This window comes from Tenrec ecaudatus, chromosome 3 (assembly GCF_050624435.1).
Source record: "Tenrec ecaudatus isolate mTenEca1 chromosome 3, mTenEca1.hap1, whole genome shotgun sequence".
Taxonomy (NCBI): Eukaryota; Metazoa; Chordata; class Mammalia; order Afrosoricida; family Tenrecidae; genus Tenrec; species Tenrec ecaudatus.
In genome coordinates, this window is record NC_134532.1 from 172,376,277 (window position 1) to 172,397,858 (window position 21,582).

The following is a 21,582-nucleotide window of genomic DNA, read 5'->3' on the forward strand; positions in this document are numbered from 1 at the left end:
TTAACTCACACGATGTTTCTGAAGACATATTTATTGAGAAGGAGCTAACGTATGCGTGGTCTACGTGTACTGTAGGCTACAGGAAAACCCTCCCTTTTTTCTGAGGGCAAAACCACTAGCTCGATGTGTACATACTTCAGTGCCATTTAAAAAATACTGTAATTATAATTTACGAACTTCCAGAATTTAAGTGACCGTGATCTCTTGTTGCAACATCAGAACAGAAAATCCCTTTGAGAATCATTTTCGGCTTGGACCAAAATCCCATTGCTCTGTTCTTAGGATCACTCTGTAGAATCTTCCAAGATCCCCATGATACGAGGCAGGCTCGTTTCAACTCAGTCTTTCAGAGACGACAGCCCAGCTCTCATGATCTCGTCCACAAGGAGAATGTTGGTAGCTATCACAGTGCAGGAATGTAGAAGCTGTTTCTTCTTGCAATAGCTATCCCATACACCTGCTTCAGCAGCCACCATCGGCTCACCTGTGTTCAAGTCCACACCCACAAGCTGACCAGATTCTGAATGCTCAGTCCGAACTTTTACTAGAGTTTCCTGAAGGTCAAAACCGGAATTCTGAGCAAGAACCGTGGGTATAATGAGCAACGCATCAGCAAATGCTTGGACTCCAAGCTGGGCCCTGCCCTTGGTGCTGGGCTTGGGCTTCATCAGAACCTCTGCCACGGCCACTTCCACGGCCCCAGCCCCAGGAGCCACACAGCCATCATCAGTGGGATTTTGACAGCCCTCAAGCCATCTCGGCTGGCATCTTTGATCTGAGTGAGGGTGTGATTGTTTGGTCCTTTGATCAGCAGCGTGACGGAGCGTGGGTTATTGCACTTCTCAGTGAAGGTGAGCGTCTCCCAACGTGTACTCATAGACGAGGCCTGCATGTCCCAGACAGTCTGGATTCAGGTCGTCCAATGAATTTAGAGCTACCCCGCCACAGGCCGGCGTCAGTCTCTCCATGTTTCTCCGCTTGGCGTCCTCCACTCTTCTTCATGTCAGGAGGTCGGGCTCCGTGGTCCAAAACTAGCCCTCTGATTAAGCTCGTATCAGTCTCTGATTTATGCCTCATCTCCATGATTTCAACCATGAAAAGGTCAGTGGGCTCATCTTGCTTCTTAATGGCCAGGATAGAGTCCACTACAGCCTCTGTTAGGACATCAGCAAGTTCCGCATGGATTTTCGTGTACAGTAAGGTCCTTGCCACATCGATCAGTGTCTCTCGGTCCATCTCTGGTCCATCGATCAGTGTCTCTTGGTCCATCTGACTTTGATCTGTTCCAGAAACTGAAGGGCCTTTTCCTTTGCCGCTTCAAAGCCTTCGGTTATTTTGCGGGGATGCCAACCTTCAAAATGTAGAGGTCGGCCTGCTTGAGCAGCTCCCCGATGACCAGGACGCTGGAAGTAGTGCCATCTCCAGTTATGTCATCCTGCGCGGTGGCGACTTTTGCTATCAAGGAGGCTGTTGGGTGTTGAATTTGCATTTCATGAAGCAGCATGTTACCATCTTGGGTCAGCTTGATGTCTCCAGCACCAGAAATGAGCATCTTCATGGTGCCCTTGGGGCCCAGGTTGGTCCTCAGCACGTGCTGCAGCCCTCGGGCCGCACTGATGTTGACCACCAGAGCCTCCTGGGCTTGTGCCACCTCGGCCTTGGGGTTCAGGGTCTCCACAGCCAACCTAGTGGCGGGTATAAGCAGAGAAGAAAGGCAGAAACCCCTAGTGTGGCCGAGAAACACCTAACTCATAGGATTTTATGTGAATGAGTAGAATGGGACCATAGGGTTTTCTAGGTTGTGATCTGTATTGGAGCAGATAGTCAAGTCTCTCTCCCTCAGCTGCTGGGTGGCTTCAAGCCATCAACCTTTCTGTTAACTGTTGAGACACCTATTAGGAAGCACAGGTCATCTGATGTGCTTCTTCTTATCTTGGTTTCCTAGTGCTGCTGTGGAGGATGGATCACAATCTTTAAGAAGTTGAGGAGGCAAGATACACAACATCAGCATGTGCCTCTGGGAGGAGGTCCAGCGGAGTATCGCTCACCTTCTAGAAACTGGCGATCATGGCTGGGCTTACAAATCCACCTGCCCTGTTGTCAGATAGTGACTGCCTTCCTCGGGGTTTGGGTGTGCCTCTCTGTGGCTATTTGGTCTTTCCCAACTCAGAAAGGATGAGGTTCAGAACCCACCCTACTCCAGTGTGACCTAATTATATAACAACAGGTGTATTCCTAACAGGATGACATACACAAGCATGCCTCTGCCTCATCACAACCGAGGTTGTGAATCTTCACAGGAGCAGATAAACTCCTCTCTCTCCCTTGGAGTAGCTAATTTGAACCATCAACCTTGTGGTTAAGCAATCAAATACTTACCTGAAAACATAATTCGATCCCTAATACTTTCCAATTTTGCTTTTGTTTATTTCAAAAAGTTGACTTGCTGTTAATTTCCCTCACGATTCCGTTTACACGCTGACCATGGGTTCACCTCGGCTGTGCTGTTTCTCTTTTCCTGGAATTCTTTCTAGCTCTACGTGAACGGCTCCTACTCATCCTTCACAGCCCAGGATGGGAGGCGTTTTCTGCAAAAGGCCTGCTGGACCACGCTAGCCATAAATAGCCTGCGCCATTTGATCTCTCACAGCCTTAAGGAAGGCTGCCTTTAACACGATCTAACAAAAGCAAGGCCTGCAGATGTGCAAAGCATCCATTCTTCTCTGCTCTTCCTTTGTCATTGTCCAGATGTCACATGCACATGAAGCAAGTGACTGACACCACGGCACGGGGCAGGTGGACCTTAGTCTCAACGTGAAACCATTTTTATTGTGTTTTCTTAAATCACTTTTACGATGTGTCTCTTGAAGCCAGTTTGTCTAATATGATGCATACTTTAGATTTTTTTGGCTGTTGTTTCTATGGATGTCAATCATTAATCTAAGTAAAACGAAATCCTTGAAAACATTTTTTTCTCCATTTATCATTGTTGATCTAGTTGTAAGAATTTATGTTTTCCTTATGTTAAGTTGCAAACCATACTAAAGGTGTTAGTCTTTGTTCTCCATCAATAAATGCTTCAAGTCCTCTTTGTTCTTCATCAATAAATGCTTCAAGTTCTCTTTGTTCTTCATCAGTAAGTGCTTCAAGAGAGGCTGTGTCATTTTCATATCTCAATGTGTTATTGAGCCTTCCTCCAACCCTGATGTTGAATTTACCTTTAAATATTCTAGCTTCGCAGATTATTTGTTCAGCATATGGACTGAGTGAATGGAGATGGTGAAACGATACAGTGCGACACGTGTTTCCTCATTTTAAACTACCCCTTGTCTTATTTAAATGGCTACTTCTTGGTCTGCGCACAGGTTCCACACCAGCACTGTTAAGTGTTTTAGAATCCATAGCATTTACAATTTCACCCATAATTTGCTATAATCCACACTGTGGAATCCACTGTAGCAAAGCGTGCAAGGATCTGGCACTTAGAAGGCCACGAGGAAGAACACGCACAGCATATCTGAAACGAAAGAGCTCAAGAAAAATATTCAAGCCTTGAGCTGCAATCTTAAAAAAGATTCTATAGGAAAAATATTTAAATACAAGAAACATCCAGAGAAGATGGAAAGAATATACAGAGTCACTGTACCAAAAAGTACCCTTTCAGGGGGTAGCATAGGAGCAAGAACCAATGGTGCTAAAAGAAGAAGTCCAAACTGCACTGAATGCATTAGCCAAAAACGGGGTCCAGAATACTCATTGAAATGTTTCAAAAAGCTGAAGAAGCACAAACTTATCTATGCCAGGAAATTTGGAAGATAGCTACCTGACCAACTGACTGGAAGAGATACATATTTCAAAAAAGGTAACCCAACAGGATGCTCAAACTATACAATGGTACCACTAATATGACAGACAAGTAAAATTTTGCTGAAGATCATCACACAATGGTTGCAATAGTACACTGACATGGGGTTTCAAGAAGTTCAGGTCAGATTCGGAACAGAATGTCGAACAAGGAATATCATTGCTGATGTCAGATGGATCTTGGTTCAGAGCAAAGAATGCCATAAAAATGTTTACTTGTGTTTCATTGACTAGGCAAAGGCATTTGACTCTGTGGACCATAATAAACTGTGGATAACCTTGAGAAGAATGGGAATTCCAGAACACTTCATTGTGCTTCTGTGGAGCTTGTACATGGATTAAGAGGCAGTTGTGCAAACAGAACAAGGGCATACTGCATGGTTTAAAAACAGGAAAGGTGTATTTCAGGATTGTATCCTTTAACAATACTTATTCAATCTGTATACTGAAAAAATCCTCAGAGAAGCTAAATTATATGAAGAACAAGGTGGCATCAGGATTGGAAGAAAGCTTCTTAAAACCTGTGATATGCAGATGATACCACATTGCTTGCTGACAGTGAGGAGGACTTGAAGCACTTGCTGATGAAGATCAAGGACTGTAACCTGCAGTGTGGACAACAACTCCATGTAAATAAGACCAAAATCCTCACAACTGGACCAACAGGTCACATTGCGATAAATGGAGAAAAGGTTGAAGTGTCAAGGATTTTATCTTACTTGTATCCACAATCAATGCTCATGGAAGCAACAGTCAAGAAATCAAAAGACTAGTTTCATTAGGTACATCAGCTGCACAAGACCTCTTTAGAGTATTGGAGAGCAAGAATATTACTGTGAAGACTAAGATGCGCTTGACCTAAGCCATGGTATTCTCCATTGCATCATATGCAGGTGAAAGTTGGACATTGAATGAAGAAAACCATATTAGAATGGACATTTTTGAATTATAATATTGGAGAAGAATATTGAAAGTATCATGGACTGCTAAAATGACAAACTGACCTGTATTGGAAGAAGTAAGGCCAGAGTGCTCCTTCGAGAGGACATCATATGTGGTAAAGTGGAGGGGCAGTGAAAAAGAGGAGTGTCCTCAACAAGAAGGATGGACACAGTGGCTGCATCAATGGCTCAGGTGTGAGAACAATTATGAGGATGGTGCGAGACTGGGCAGTGTTTCCATCTGTTTTGCATAGGGTCACTATGGGTTGGAGCTAACCCAATGGCACCTAACAACAACGACAATAACAACACAGTTGAATACCCTTGTATAGTTGATAATACACAGGTAAACAAACATCTTTCTGGCATTCTCTGTTTTGAGCAAAGATCCAACTAATATCAGCAAGTAATGAGATCCTTCATGAAGGTGTTAGCAAAGAATAATTCTGGATGGCCAGAAAAAGGAACAAATCTGTGTTGGATGAAGTAGAGCCAGAATGCCCTTTAGAAGCAATCTAGAAAGACTTTACATCACTTAATTTTGACATGTTATCATAAGGGACCAGGAGGTCCCTTGGAGGAGAATATCATGCTTGGTTAAGTAGAGGGTCTCCTGGGTTTGGGCACCCAAATAAATAAATTAAGCTAGAGGGCCAGAGAAAAGAGGAAGACCTAAAAGGAATGGATTGACACAGTAGCTCTACCAATGGGTGCAAGCATGTCCAAGATGGTGAGCCAGGCAAGGGACAGGCAGCATTTCCTTCCATGGCACATGGGACACTACGAGTGGGAACCAGCTCAGTGGCACTGAGCACCAGCAGGGTACACAAAGCAGTGTAGGCACTGAGATAGTAAGCAGGACCGAGTTCCAGATTTGGAAGTTTATCTAGAAGGAGTGTAATCCTCTAAAGAGCTCTGAGAGAGTATTATCCAAAAATATCTTAGCTACCCACTTAAAATAAAGACTACCAGAGTAGTTCTGTGGTGTTCCCACTTTTATATCATAAAGAGCACTTCAGAGACTGCCCTGGCCTGCATAATGCCTCAAGGTTATTTAAGAAAACTGAGTTCTACACAAAAAGTTCTTGCCTGTCCTTACATGACATTGTCCAAGAGAAGGCGTTCTCTACTATCACTCCCAGAATGCGGTACGTTTCCCTATAGCCCGTCAGCAGATACAGATGAGAAAGCTGTGTGCTAAAAATAAGAGATTGTTCCTTCGTTTTTAAAATTAGCCTGGAATAAAAGTGGACTGGAACAGAAGGGGGGAGCATGTGAGAGTTAAAGATGTGCTAAGCCCTGAAGAACACTGGGGAGTAACTTTCCATTAGAAGGTAAAACAAGAAGAGGGGGAAAAGAAAGAAAGGTTATTTCTACCATCTTTATTGTCCAAAATATTGAGGGCAATCACTCTAAAATTGAGAATGATTAAGTTATTCCTCATCCTTGAGGAAACATAACAACATGGGGAGGTGTGCACAAACAGAGCTGTTTACAAACCATGATCCCAACTTGATCGTATAAATCCATGTGTATGTAGAGACAAACCTGCACGGCAAATCCTAGAAGTGTTCATGGAAGTAGAATGATGGGCTTTGTAAATTTCTCTGTATGAACCTGGAATCATTCCATTTAAAATATTTGGAATTCTTTCTGGAACAAAACATACAGGGGTGTGCCATGAGAAGAACCTTTCCTACCCCTGCCCTTTAATCCTCAGATTTTTCTACCTGAAAGGCAACCACGGTGATGGATTTCTTTCTTTTTTTCATTTTTTTAAATCATATTATTGGGGGCTCATACAACTCTTATCACAGTCCATACATACATCCATTGCCTCAAGCATATTTCTCAAAACATTTGCTTTCTACTTGAGCCCTTGATATCAGCTCCTCATTTTTTCACCTCCCATCCTCTCCCTCCCTCATGAACCCTTGATAATTTACAAATTATTATTATTTATTCATGTCTTTCACTGTCCAATGTCTTCCCCCACCCCCTGTCTATTGTCCATCCCTCTGGGAGGGGGTTATAAGTAGGTCATTGTGATCGGTTCTCCCTTTCTCCCCCTACCTTCCCCTTCCCTCCTGGTATGGCTACTCTCAATATTGGTCCCGAGGAGTTTATCTGTCCTGTATTCCCTGTGTTTCCAACTCTTATCTGTACCCATGTACATGCTCTGGCCTAGCCATATTTGTAAGGTAGAATTAGGGTCATGATAGTGGTGGGGAGGAAGCATTAAAGAACCAGAAGAAAGCTGTATGTTTCGTTGGTGCTACACTGTACTCTGACTGGCTCGTTTTTTCCTTATGACTCTTCTGTAAGTGGATGTCCAATTGTCAACATATAGGCTTTGGATCTCCACTCCACACTCCCCCTCATTCACATTATGATATTTTTGTTCTGGGTCTTTGATGCCTGATACCTGATGCCAGATGATGGATTTCTTGTGTGTGTTATGGTACATACATACATGTATGACTTCTAGCCATAGCTGGGCTGGTCCGGTCCCCAGATGAGCAGTTACCCCTATAGAAGACAGACTGTAGGGTTTTCCTTCCAGATACTTTCGCTCTCCATAAATTTACTTTGATAGATTGTGCCAGTCCCATCCCCATGAGATGAAGGCCGAATCTGAGATTTGGGGGTTCCTTTGGTCCCATGTGAGAGAAAGCCGGGGCTTTTGGCTCCCATACAGAGTTACAGCCTCAGAAACCCACAGGGGCAGTTCCACTCTGCCTGTAGAGTCAGTATGAGTTGGCAGCAACTTAATGGTAGTGAGTCTGAGTTTGGTCCCATGAATTTTTTCCATTTTGCTATTTGATGTGTAAAATCCCTTTAATTGTAGGACTTTTCATGCTGAAAACTTTTCAAGGCTGAAAATTCCTCTGTTTGGTGTAACCTGAAGGCTGTAAACTGGTTAGACTCAGGACAAGAGCAGTCATGACCTAGGTGACTGGGTAGAAGATGGATACAGTGACTACCGACCAGTCACCTTCCTTTAATCTCATGTCTCTCTGCCCCCGTTTTTCCAAATCATCTGTTATGCATGGAAGCCTCAGGATTGTGCTGATCTGTGAATTCTATTACTTAATTTTTATCTTTATATTGACTGACCTCAATTTTCCCCTTTAAATAAGTGTGCTTTAAAAGAAAAAATTTAAATCATACAGTAGATTTAAAAATCACATTTAAATATAACCAGTGACACTTTAAGGGAGCCCTGGGGGCATGGTGGTTCACACTGGACTGCTAAGCCCAAGGTCTGCCACTCAAAACCCCCAGCAGCAATTCCGGAGAAAGGGCTTTCTACTCCCATAGAGTCAGTCTGAGAAACTCACAGGGGCAGTTTTTACCCTGTCCTGCAGAGCCCTGTGAGTCAGAATTAACTCAGTGGTAATGAGAGGGGGTCTTACTGAACATTTTCAAAGCTGTTCATGCACCCAGGGGTTCTGTTTGAAATATGCAACGACCCATGTGGCACAGGTTCCATGAATGGGCAGCAGGGCCACGTTGGCCCTGCCTAACGGTCATCAGTCCTGCACAGCCTCACCTAAAATGATCTTTTGGGAAGTCTGCTACAATCCATGTTACCTTCATTTACTCAACTCAACTTCCTAAGGCATGAAGCTGATCATGTTACTCTCCTGATCAAATATTTCCGGTGCCTTTGAACTCCCGGTGCTTGGAGCAGAAGTCCACAGCCTTCAACTGTAAAGCCTCTGAACCTGACGACAGCCGCCAAAGTGCCTACGAGGTGCAGCAGAGCGCTTCCTTAGAGGGAAGGAGGGCAAGTCTTTGCTTAGCTACCTTGGACACGTGGTCAGGAGAGACCAGTCGCTAGAGAAGAGCATCATGCTCAACAGAGCAGAAGGCAGCCACAAAGGATAAAGGACTTGAAGGAGATGGACTGACACAGCGGCTGCAACAATGTGTTGAAGCACAGGAACCATTGTGAGGATGGCAATGGTCTGGGCAGCGTTTCATTCAGTTGTGCACAGGGTCGCTAGGCTTCAAAACCGATCCAACGGCACTTCACAACAACAACAACAATCGCTGTAGCATTCCCATTGACCCCAAACTCCATATAGGATCCCACGCAAGTCATTCACGGACAAGCAGCATTCACCTTCCCCAGCTCGAGTGGCTGGTGAGTAAAGGCTATCGTCACGAATAGGTTGATGAGTGTGTTAACAAGCACGGGCACCAGGCTCTGTGATCTAGACTGGCGAGGGCACAACTAAACGAGACAAAGTGGGACTCCACACATGAATCAACAAACTGGCAAGGATGGTGTACCCTATGTGCCAGACATGGTATTGTGTGTTTTCCATTTATAATATCTTCTCATCCAAACAATAAACGCATGAGTTAGGTATGTTATGCTTTTGAGAAAATTGGATCCAAGGGGTTAGATAACCCTCCCATGGTCACACTCTTCTTAAACTGTGGAGGAAAGATCCAACTTTAAATGCATTTGCTTGGGTTCTTGATCTCTCTGGGCTACGCCAAGAGGCATCGTTACAGCCCCTACTCCGTATTCTTTCTGGCTCTCTGCCTGGAAGGCGCCCAGTCCACATCTTTAAAATTAACAAACACAGGGTGTAGAGCAAGAGGATATGCAGAAACATGCATCTGCTTGCTCCCCTGGCAAATGCTTTGGTTTGTTGGCATTGTTAAGCCTTTGTTTTTTGTACCAAAAGTTGTATTCCCAGGCAAGGACTGGAGGCTGCCTTTCACGTGTTCCCAGGGATGGCATTCTTGGCAGAATATAATGTTTTATTGGAAAAGTCAGAAATAAGCAACAAAAATATCTTTAATTTGTAACCAGAAAAGAGAAGGCATTGCCAGGGGAAAAAAGAAAATATCCAATTTAATCTCAGCAAGCAAATGAATGTGTCAATCCTAACCAAAAAGATGATGCAAAACTCCATCTTCATAAATGTTATTAAAATGTTCCAACATGATCATCTCGGGCACCAGGAGCATGGAGATCACAGACTCTGTGCCTGGTCGAAATCCTAACAGTGCATGCTCAGGAGGGGTTACCCTGTACTGTGGGCCAATCAAGATGGTACCGTTTCTCCCTTTCATGGGAACAAGATTTTTTCCAATCCTGGAAAACATCTAAAGTGAATAGAATAGAAGCAGCAAATCAAAGCTACAGAATTAATAGCTTTGTATTAACTTGAGGGATCCGTTTTATAATCGTTGGGATCAGCTGTTTGTGTAATTTAAAAGGCTGGTGATATTTCAAAGACTGTGTGGGCCTGTGGGCTCAGGACCATGGTTTCTAGGGAATACGAAGATCACTGGCATAACGTAGTTGACAAGACAATGTCCTGCATCCTTACTTTGGTGGAGAGACTGAGGTCATAAAAGTTTGCCGACTGTCCTCTAGGGGGCTCCTACGGGTCTCTCCTTTACAGAGGAAAGAACAGAGCCAGATTCACGGCCTTCAAATCGATTGCAACTCACAGCAACCCTCTGGACGGGAGACAACTGCACGCTGAGTTTCTGGCAATTAACTTTTTAAAAAATCATTTTATTGGGGCTCATACAACTCTTATCACAATTCATACATGCATCCATTGTGTCAGGCACATCTGTACATATGCTGCCATCATCGTTTTCAAAATATCTTCTTTCTACTTGAACCCTTGGTATCAGCTCCTCTTTTTTCTCCTTCCTCTCCCACCCTCCCTCACTCATGAACCCTTGATAATTTATCATTTTTTTTTCATGTCTTACACGGACCAATGCCTTCCTTCACCCACTGTTCTGTTTTCTGTCCCCCTGTAGATCATTGGCAGATCATATGTGGTTCATTTGAACCACCTACCTTGAGGTAAGTAGCCCAACTCCACCTTCCCCTTAACTTCCTGGTATTGCTACTCTGGTCTAGCTTGATTTGTAAGGTAGAATTGGGATCATGATAGAGGGGGGCAAGAAGCATTGAAGAACTAGAGGAAAGTTGTATGCTTCAATGGTGCTATACTGCACCCTGAATGGCTCATCTCTTCCTTGTGACCCTTCTGTAAGGGGATGTCTAATTGTCTACAGATGGGCTTTGGGTCTCCACTCTGCCCTCCCCCTCATTCACTTTGAAATGATTTATTGTTCTGTGTCTTTGATGCCTGATACCTTATTCCATCGACACCTCCTGATCACCCAAGCTGGTGTGTTTCTTCCATGCAGGGGTTTATTGCTTCTCAGCTAGGTGGCCACTTGTTTACCTTCAAGGCTTTAAGGCCTCAGATGCTATATCTTTTGCTAGCTGGGCGCCATCAGCTTTCTTCACCATATTTGCTTATGCACCCATTTTGTCTGCAGTGAACATGTTGGGAAGGGGAGAATCACAGAATACTGGGTTATTAGAACAAAATGTTCTTGTATTGAGGGAGTACCTGAGTAGAGGCCCAATATCCATCTGCTACCTTAATATTTAACATATAAATATATGTACATAGACCCATTTCCCTATCATAATATATAAATATATTTACATATGTATATGTCTGTCTTTAGACCTCTCTAAATGTCCTTTGCCTCCTACTTCTTTCCTCTATTTCCTTTTACTTTCCTCTTGTCCCATTATCATGTTCCACCTTCATTCAGGTTTCAGTAATTCCTCTTGGTGACATTGCCCTTAACCAAGCCTGACCATTCATCCTATGCCCTCCTTGCCATCTATTTTAGATCTCTTGGATTCCTTTGTCCCTGGGTATGTTAACACTCACTTCCTTTCCCCCACCTCCCCTTCTCCAGTGTACCCCCCAAAATTGTCGGTCCCATTGTTTTCTCCGCTGGATTGTTTATCCCGTCTCTTATCTAGCTAGACATGCAGGGACAATAATAAGCACAAAAACAAGACAGAGCAAAAAAAAGCTACAACAACAAAAACCCCAATGACAAAAAAAAGAGAAGCCTACAAATAGTTCCAGGTCTGCTTGCTAACCATTAGGAGTGTTTTCTGGTCGAGTCTCATGGAGTGCTATGCCCTAGGCCCCACAGTCTATTTTTGGGATTCCCTAGGGACTTCGTTGCTTTGCTGCCCTTAGCATTTCGCCCCAGTGTGGTGGGGTCAGATCAGGCACAATTTCTCCACTGTGTCTCCAGTGTTGTCCCTCATAGCGCTACAGGTCAGTGAGGGATGTCATGTCTCAAGGTAGGGCTGGCCCTATGGTCCTCTCTGTGCATTGGCATTGAGCAGGAATATCGTCCTCGGGGTTTGGTGGGCCAGGATGTGCTCCACTCTCTTTCATTCCTTCTTCATTTGCTCCTGTGGCACTTCACTCTATGTGAGTAGAAAGCCTTGTCTTTCTCCCATGGAGCAGTTGGTGATTTCACACCACTGACTTCAAGATTATCAGTCCAATGTGGAACCACTATGCCACCAGAGATCCCACAGAAGAAAGAAGTGTGATGGAAATCAAAAGACACTTGGAAACAACTAGTCCAATGGACTCATGGGGCACATAAACATCTGTCTCCACGACCCTGAGACCAGAAGAACTAGATGGTGCCCGCCTACCACTCCCAGATGTTCTAAAAGGCATCATGTTAGAAGGTCCTGGACAGAGTGAAGAAAACTGTGAAACAAAATCATACAAAAGACCAGGCTTCCAGGTTGAATACAGGCTGGTGGAACTTCCGAAACGATGGCCATTAGTTACCCCTTCAGGTCTGGAAGTAAATTCATCCTTCTGGCTCTATTTCTGCTAAACAATCGATAGAGCTATCAGGGGAAATCATAACAGTAACAAGGTATGGACACTTTAGAATACCCACCCATTTAAGGTCAAATGGGCAGCCCTTGCCAAGGGCAAGGTCAAAGTTCAGAAGGGTTAGGAAAGGAAGAGCAATGGAGACAAGAGATGTGGAGAGAGAGGGATAAAGGTAGCACAGTGAGAGGTTTGAAATGGTGAGATGAACCCAAATGTAATACTGATGCTCTGCTCTGTAAATCTTCACCCAAGTCACAATAAAGAGTTACACACACACACACACACACACACACACAGCAGATCAGAAAATCTCACAAATTAACCTTGTGACTTCTTCAGTTGGCTTTCTTACAGAGAAGTTTCAGCTGGACAGAAAATGCTACCAGAAAGTACAGTGTTCCATTATACGCCCTCTCCTCTCTTCAATTTCTTCGATGGCCATCTTGCATCGGCGGGGTGCATTTGTCAGAACTGATGCGCCAACCCTGATATGCTGCTATTCATTTACATTGGGGTTCACTCTTTGTGTTACCTAGTTCTGTGTTTTGATAAAGGCTTAATGTCCTCTACCCAATACTGTAATATTATACAGATGGACAGTTTATTATAACTTTTATTCATTTATAAAAGATACCAATAGTATTAAGGAAACTTAGTTTTAGTATGTGTAATTTTAATGCATTGCTACTAATTGTATGTACAAAAAACATCCCCAACAAACTTTAAGTAGTCCTCTCAACACAAAGACCCCTCTCTGAGCATTTAAAAAGTGAGGTTGTAGAACTCAGACTTGTTCAAGAGCTCTGGATGGCCTCTGTGTAATTCAGCGCACCTTAGGATTTGTTTTCTTGGTCCAAGGCTTAGCATCATGGTGTGGTTGGACAATCCAGTCAATTAGGCAAAATTGATTTCCGTGCTTCCAGCATACCTCCTAAAGGAGCCTGGTGGTATAGTGGGTATGTGTGGGGCTGCTAACTGCCCAGGGCAGCAGCTTGAAACCACCAGCTGTTCTGCGGGAGAAAGACAAGGCTTTCTACTCCTGCAAAGTTACTGTAGTGAAAACTCACAGGGGAACTTATATCCCATCCTATGAATCAGCATCAACCCACGGGCAATGAGTATCATGTGATTCTACCTCCTAGTTCACGATATAGTGCCTGCGGGCTTGAAGACAGTTGGCAGCCCTCGAAGGACCACTTGATCTCTAGTTGTCTGAAAGAGGAGAGGAAGGCAGGTCAGGAATTGGAAGAGTAAATGAAAATCATGTTTAATAGCCTCCATAACTAACAACCTCCTTTGCCACGAGACCAGAAAGAAAAATAATCGGTAGTGCCCAGCTACTATCCCTTAATATTTCGATTAAAGATTCCATAAAAGAAATGTGATAAAAAGAGTGGGGAGAAAAGATGAGAATGACCCCCAGATCAACCAAAGCCTGCTCGCCACAGCCGTCGACACCGTGCCCAAGAGCAAGGCTGGCGGGTGCTACAGGAGATAATGCCTAGGTGAAGGATGAACCGCAAAGGAGATCGGCAAGGTCACCCACTAACCCTGCTCCTCCCAAACCAGAGTCTGAGACTAAAAAGGTCCCTGCAAAGGTGGGAGAGAAGGTGCCCAAAGGGAACGAGGGGAAAGCCGATGCTGGCAAGGACGGGAACAGCCCTGCAGATAACGGAGATGCCAACGCAGACCAGGCACAGAGAGCTGAAGGTGCTGGAAACGCCCAGTGAAGTGTGCACATTTTTCATAACTGTGTGCTTCTGGTGACTGTACAGTTTGAAATACTATTTTTTATCGAGTTATATAAAAATGCAGAGTTTTGTTTTACTTTTTTAAGCTGTGTTGCTAGCACATAGAACACTTCATCGTTGTTTGGGGGCAGGTGTGTGCATGTGTGTATGTGTGTGGGCAAATCTCACGAGGAGGATGTCTCCAAATCTGGATTGATGCGGAAGACAGCACCTTGCCCTGCCAGTTTTGAGAGTCTCCTCCTTGGTTCCCTGGAGGAGGGATTCCCTGATGCTGACACACATTAGCCACCTTGGCACAAACACCCTGTGAGAGGGGGAAAGTACAATAGGTTTTACATCCTCATACCCTCTTCTCCCTCTGCCTTCAGCATAGACTTGACTCCCATAAACCCAGAGACCTGTTGGGACCTGACCTCAAAACATAGGTTGTTAGTATTATTTTAGTCTGGGTTACCATATATACTCATGTATAAACCGAATTTTTCAGCCCATTTTTAATGCAGTTTTTGTGGTAACATTAGGTGCCTCGGCTGATATTCACGGTAGCTTATACTTGAGTATATACAGTAACTAGAGAAACAAATCTTGTGACGCTCATATGTGTGTAAAAGAGAGCTTTATATCAAAGAACAGATGTATATTGAGACAACATCCCAGCCCAGTCCAGATCAAGTCCATAAGATCGATATTAGCCCATATGTCTGATACGAATCCATACATTTCTCTTTAGACTCGCGCAGCACATGCAATGTTGCCGAATGCAGGAAGATTGCAGGCCAGTGGTGGATCCAGTGGTGGTAAAGCATCTCAACCCTGGGCGGGTCTCCGTGTGGCTCCTCCAGCTCAGGACTCTGGCAGCCATCAGCGTGGCTCCATGTGGCTTATCAACAGGAATGTCTAGCCGAGAGAGTGTGTGTCCCGCCTCCAGGGAGGAAGGCAGAAGTTCCTAGAATCCTCAGGAGAAGGCCATGCCCACACAGGCAACAAACAGCAGTTAATTCATTAGAAAATAATGTCTGCCTTGACTACTAGGTTTAAAAAAAAAAAATTTAATGTGTGAGAAAATTGCTAACAAAACAATTTGAAAAGTTGGATGAGAAGTTTAGAGGGCATAGAATGTGGTAATGATGGTCAAATAATTTGCAAAAGGGTATCCATAAAGGTGATATATCTTGAAAAATGAAAACAATGTGCACTGGATATGTAGAAATTTTTGAATTAGTATATGCCTTATTGTGTATGCATTCACTAAATACACACACACACACAACTCTAGAAGGACGGGTGAGAAAGTGGCCCACAGCAAGCATACATTTGCTCCTACATCTTGTCATTTATCTTTAAAAATAAACTTTGCGCCCCAATTCCTTATCTTAACTTATATTTGCAAATTCTAGTGAAGGTTGATAGAGCAGATCATAGTTTTACATTCAACGAATCATGCACATTCTGAATCAACTCATTCACTGTAATCCCCTTAACGTACCATCACTTATCCAACTTCCTCCCCGTGTTTCCTGTTTCCATTTCCTCCTTATTTCCTAAGCTTTGGAACACTGTCCTGGGGTAAATGCTATGCTTTTGATATTAAATGGTTGATTATTGTAACTCAGAGGTGAGTTTAGTTCTAGACACACAAAGTAAAGGTCATTGACTCGAGGATCCTCCAGACTCCATCCAACCAGTAAGCTGGTCTCTTTTATGATTTTGAGTTTTTTGCATTCAATTTCTCAATGTATCTTTTTAGTATGAAAATATTTTCCAAAAATACTCCAGAGAAATTAATTTTCCAGGATGTGGTTGTTGTTGGGTGCCATGGACTGGGTCCTGTCTCATAGCAACCCTGTGTAGGACAGGACAAAACCCTGCCCCGTCCCGCACCATGCTCACACTTCTGTTTCAGCCTATTGTTTGCCCTTGTGTCAGATCTTCCACTTTTTGGATACCCCTCTACTTTAGCAAACAGGATGCCCTTCTCAGGGGACTGGTCTCTCCTGATAACTTGTCCAACGTACATATGATCAAATCTCACCATCCTTGCCTCTAATGAGCACTCTGGCTATATTTCATCCAAAACTGATGGTTTGTTCTTTTGGCAGTCCATGATACTTGCAACATGTCTTCTCCAGCACCAAATTCAAGTACATCAATTCTCCTTCCACCTTCCAAATTCAGTGTCCAGCTTTCACATGCATGTGAGGTGATTGAAAATACCATATTATGGGTCACACACACCTTAGTCCTTAAAGTAGCATCCTTGCTCTTCAATACTTTAAACAGGTCGTGTGCAGATTCACCCAGTGCAATGTGTCTTTGATCTCTTGACTGCTGCTTCCATGAGCATTGATTGAGGATTCTGAGAGGTTGAAAATGGGGGCCGGGGCTGCACAATGGCCAGAGGAAGGCTGGGCAGCACAGAGGCCCCTCCTGTCTGTCCCAGATCTTTGGGCACCAAGATGAGAGGTTGGAGGCGGAAGCGTGGAACCGAGATAGAATTTAGCCAGGAATGTGGACTTAAGAAAGATTTTATTGAGGCAGGGAAAGAACTCCGGGGGGGGGTGGCGGGGGGCGGTGGGGGTAGGGAGGGAGAAAGGGACTGCTGGCATCTTAAGTCCTCCCCCTCCCCGACGGGCAGGTTCTGAGACCCAACGAGTTAGGTTAGGGAAATCGCACCTGACAGTGAGGCAGTGGGACACATGTAGGGTTTGAGCCAAGGACATACGTGCTGATGAGGGGAAGGAAGGCCTTCTGGTGCTGCAGAGTCTGAGTCAGGATGTGGTCTGTGAGTAAGGCATCCTGGAACACTGAGGGAAGCCCGGAGAGATAAGCTCCCTGGAATGCTGGAGGCAGGGACTGCACAGTACAGCTCTGGCCTTGAGAAGTGGGCGGGGGTGGGGTGGGGGGCGGTGTGGAGGGGGCTCACAGTCTAACAGGCTATCTTTCCGGAGAGCTGTGGGAAGCAGCTCATGGTCCAGACCCGGCCCAAACAGATTCAAGCATGATAAAATCCTTGGCAGCATCAATCTTTTCTATTGGTCCAGTTGTGAGGATTTGGGTCTTCTTTACATTGAGTACATAGTGAAGGCTACAGTCCTTCATCATCAGCAGCAAGTGCTTCGAGTCTTCCTCACGTTCAGCAAGCAAAGTTGTGTCAATTTATCTATCACGGGTTGTTAATAAGGCTTCCTCCAGTCCTGATGCCTTGCGATGCTTATCCTGTAGTGACATACATTTCCGGGCACTCTTTTTGTTCCTTCAGGGAAGAGGAATAGCTTAGTACACCAGCCCAGCTCTACTGGAGAACATCAGGTCCATAAGCCTGTACTGGCAAGTATGCTGTATCCTCACCATCCACCTCTGCGTCTCCACTCTTGGAATTCTGCCTTACAAGAAAGCTTCCTTTTTCTAAGGCAAAAGAGAGTTGTTTATAAGCCAGCCTTTCCCACCCTTCAACCCCATCCACTGACTTAAAACCCCTCAAATGAGCTCCAATGTACACCAGGTAGGATTTAATTAATTTTAAAATTTAAGTAAAGAAATGCTCACATTTGACATGCATTATCGGGTTTAGTTTATAGCAAATCATCAAGGCAAGGCACCCAAGTCAGATGTCATGACATTCATTGAGAGCTGGGAGATCGAAATTAACCATGACAATGTTAGTTCAACGATCAGAGGCCCAATAGTCAGCCTTTGACCATTTAAGACTGGTCTCAGGAGAAAAGAAAACTTGACAAGAGCTAGAAGTTGGTGGGAGTCGTGTGTAGCTAGGATGCGAGGTTGGCAGCAATGGGCAAAGTCTGTCTTCAGAAAGGGCAAGACTAGATCAGTGATTCTCAACCTGTGGGTCAGGACCCCTTTGGGGTCAAATGACCCTTTCACAGGGGTCACCTGATTCATAAAAGCCTTCAAATCAGAGTTAGGAAGTAGCAACAAAAATTATTTTATGGTTGGGGGGTCACCACAACATGTGGAACTGTATTACAGGGTCGCGGCATTAGTATGGTTGAGAACCACTGTTCTAGATTCTATCTCTGTCTTCTCTCGGGGAATGTGAAGGTTAGAGTTTATGTTAACTAGATGTACCTGGGTGACTATAAGGGTGGAGCCCACCCTATCAATCAGGTCAAAGCCTGATGACGCCTCCTTGAGGATGTGGCATTGTGTGTAGGAGAGACTCTGAGTAAAACCGAATTTTCTCTTGCCCCTTCTCCTTCTGCTGGACCTGGATCCTGTGTCTGGTTTGTCAGTCTCCTATTGTGTCGCTTGCCAATTCCAAGAGCAATCAGCAAATCGACACCCCTGGACTCAGTTACCTCTGCATCCACCAGGCTGTGGTCATCCTGCTTCATCATCCTGTTTCCTGTTTGTTAACTTCTGAGACTATATGAGTCAGTGGGGCCTTCAGCTTACATCTGACCTACGGACTTGAACCGGATTGGACCTCCCTAAGTGTGCAACTGCATAAGCCATTCTTGATATAAATCTCTTTCTATACACATGCACATAGAAGCATCACTGGCCTTGCTTCTCTAGAGAACACAACCTAACCCAGTGAGTGAGTAGAAATTTGAGGTTCCTCTGGGGATTTCTCATTCTGGCTTTTACACTCTAAAAGATAGCATGACATCAAACACTAGATAGTATAGCATGTCCTCTTCCCAGCAGAACGACACATCTTCCCTGCGAGGTTCAAGATTAGGGAGGTTGTTTAGACTACTGTCTCAAGGTTAGTTTACAAAGATAAGTATGGATGTTTCCTTTGATCACAGAATACCAGGACAAAGTCAACTTCAAAGTTGCTTATAACTCTTCCCATTCTTCATATGCTTCTATATTCAGAAACTGTCTAAATATTTTAATTGCTTACAGGTTTCCAAACATTCATAGTTAATAGTAGAGTAAGATACCTGGTGGTATAGGGGTTATGTGTATTGGGCTGTTAACCACAAGGTCAGCAGTTCAAAACTATCAACTACTCCAAGGAAGAAATACAAGATCTTGAACTCACACATAGTTACAGACACAGAAACCCACAGAGGTGGTTCTACCCTGACTTCTAGACTCACTATGAATCAGAATGGACTTGACGTAAGTGATGTTGGAGTTTGGGTCAGAAAGCCTCACAAAAGTAGACATCATTTCTAAGTTCATCTTATAAATACATATCTATAGATCTAGAAGACTCTATAGGACAGGGTAGAACTGCCCTGTGAGTTTCTGAGACGATCACTCTTTATAGGAGTCTTTCTCCACTGGAGAAAGAGGAGGCTTCCTGCTCCAATAGAGTGACAGTCTCAGAAACCCACAGGGGCAGTTCTCCTCTGTCCCAGGGGATCCTGTGATTTGGAATCAATTCGATGATGGTGGGTTTGCTTGTTGTCGTTTGGGTACAGGAACACTAGTGGCACTGTTAGATATACATTGGACTGGTAACTGCAGAGTCAGTAGTTCTAACCCACCATCCACTCTGCTCAAAACAGACAAGGCTTTCTACTTCCATACAGATTTACAGCCTCAGAAATCCTAGGGAACATTTAGACACGGTCCTATGGAGTTGCTTTGAGTCAGACTCAGCTTGATAGCGGTGGGTTTGGATTTTTTTAAATAGTGACAGACCTTGTGTGATACAGAATAGCTTGTACTCAGTTTGAGATTTGTCGATATCTCAGGTGGTTTGTCAAGTGTAGCACAGGAGGTGAGCATCCTGCAGGAAGGCTAGAAGACCAGTAGAAGCTGGTACTCACAGAGGGAACAACAGCACTTCTTGGTACAGGGAATTCCCCGGGGGTGGGTGTGGGGAGCATACAACAATAAGCTGCCTCTGCAGGAGAAAGCCTATGATGTTTCAATCATGGGGACCCATATGGGGCATGGCTAAGAGAGACAAGGGTAGACCACCGCCATTAAGAGACTGGGTGACAGGAGCTGAACCGCCATGTCAGCAATGGAGGGGAAGGACAACTATGAGGCATCAGTGACATCGAGGCAGCAAACAATGACATGTAGGCCACAGATGGACTCGAGGCGAGACTTCACGGCCTCAATTTGAAACCACCCGTAATGCTGACTCTGGAAAGTGTTGTTTCTCAGCTCCAAATCCACTCTCTCAGAAATCAGTTGTGATGATGTGAAAACTGTGTAAATAACTTTTCGTCCCTTGGATTCACCCGCCTCTGTAACCACCAGCCTGTGGGGACTCGGACAAGACATACCCAGTTCTATAACCGGATAAGTCATTTTCTTGATATAAACATATATCTGTGGACACAATCATGAAAGTATGCAAAAAGCATCAAAAGAAGAAATAAACAAAGTCGCTGTGCCTAAAAGAATTGGTCAACTTTGAACTGTTTTAAGAGGTAGCCCATGATCTCAAGCCAGTGGTATTAGAGGAAGAAACCACACTGTCTAGTGAAGAAAGTTGTCTCCAGGAAACGATAGGACACCAAGTGAAATGTTTCAACAAGGTGACGAAGCACTGGAAACACTCACTCGCTTATGCCGCGAAATTTGGAAGACAGCCAGTTGGCCAACCAACTTGAAGAGATAGATATTTATGCGCATTCTACAGAAAGGCAACCCAGCAGAATGATAGAACGGTATCATTCGCGTCAAATAAAGTTTAAAAATTGCTGAAGATCATACAACAACAGTTGTGTGTCACTTCTTTTGCTTTTCTGAGAACCCAGCCTAACAGCGAGAGTCATTTGCAGAGCTTGAGAATCCTGGGGGGGTTCTCTCATAGACTATACTCCATTCCCTCCCAGGGACCCCAGGTTAATCAAGGTACAGAAGTGGGTTTTTAAAGGCAGATTTTTTGGAAGATTTCCAGGCTTTTCTTCTGAAAGCATCCAGGTAAACTTGAATTTCCAACCTTTCAGTTAGCAGCAAGCACATTAACTGTTTCGCATAGGGTCGCTATAGGTTGGAATCAACTAGATAGCACCTAACGACAACAGGCAGTCTGCATCCCTGGTCATATTATGTTATTGTTGTTATGTGCCATTGAGATGATTCAACTCATAGTGACCCCATGTACAACTCACAGTGAACCTGTGTACAACCCCACGCTGACACACTGCCCAGTCCTGCACCATCCTCACACTCATGGTCATGGTTGAGCTCATGGTTGCAGCCAATATCTCATGGGAGATCTTTCTCTTTATTGCTGACCCTCACCTTTACCCAGAATGATGTCCTTTGTCCAAGAACTAGTCTCTCCTGGTAGCTTATCCAGCATGTGTGGGACAGTCTCATAATCCTTGCTAAGGAGCAATCTGGTCCCGCTTCCTACAA

General features: G+C 44.3%; 1 pseudogene; it reads right to left on the minus strand.

Annotated features, from left to right (window-relative positions):
- Positions 1-221: 221 nt before the first annotated feature.
- On the minus strand, positions 222-12,974 carry LOC142442462 (T-complex protein 1 subunit zeta pseudogene; annotated as a pseudogene).
- Positions 12,975-21,582: the final 8,608 nt, after the last annotated feature.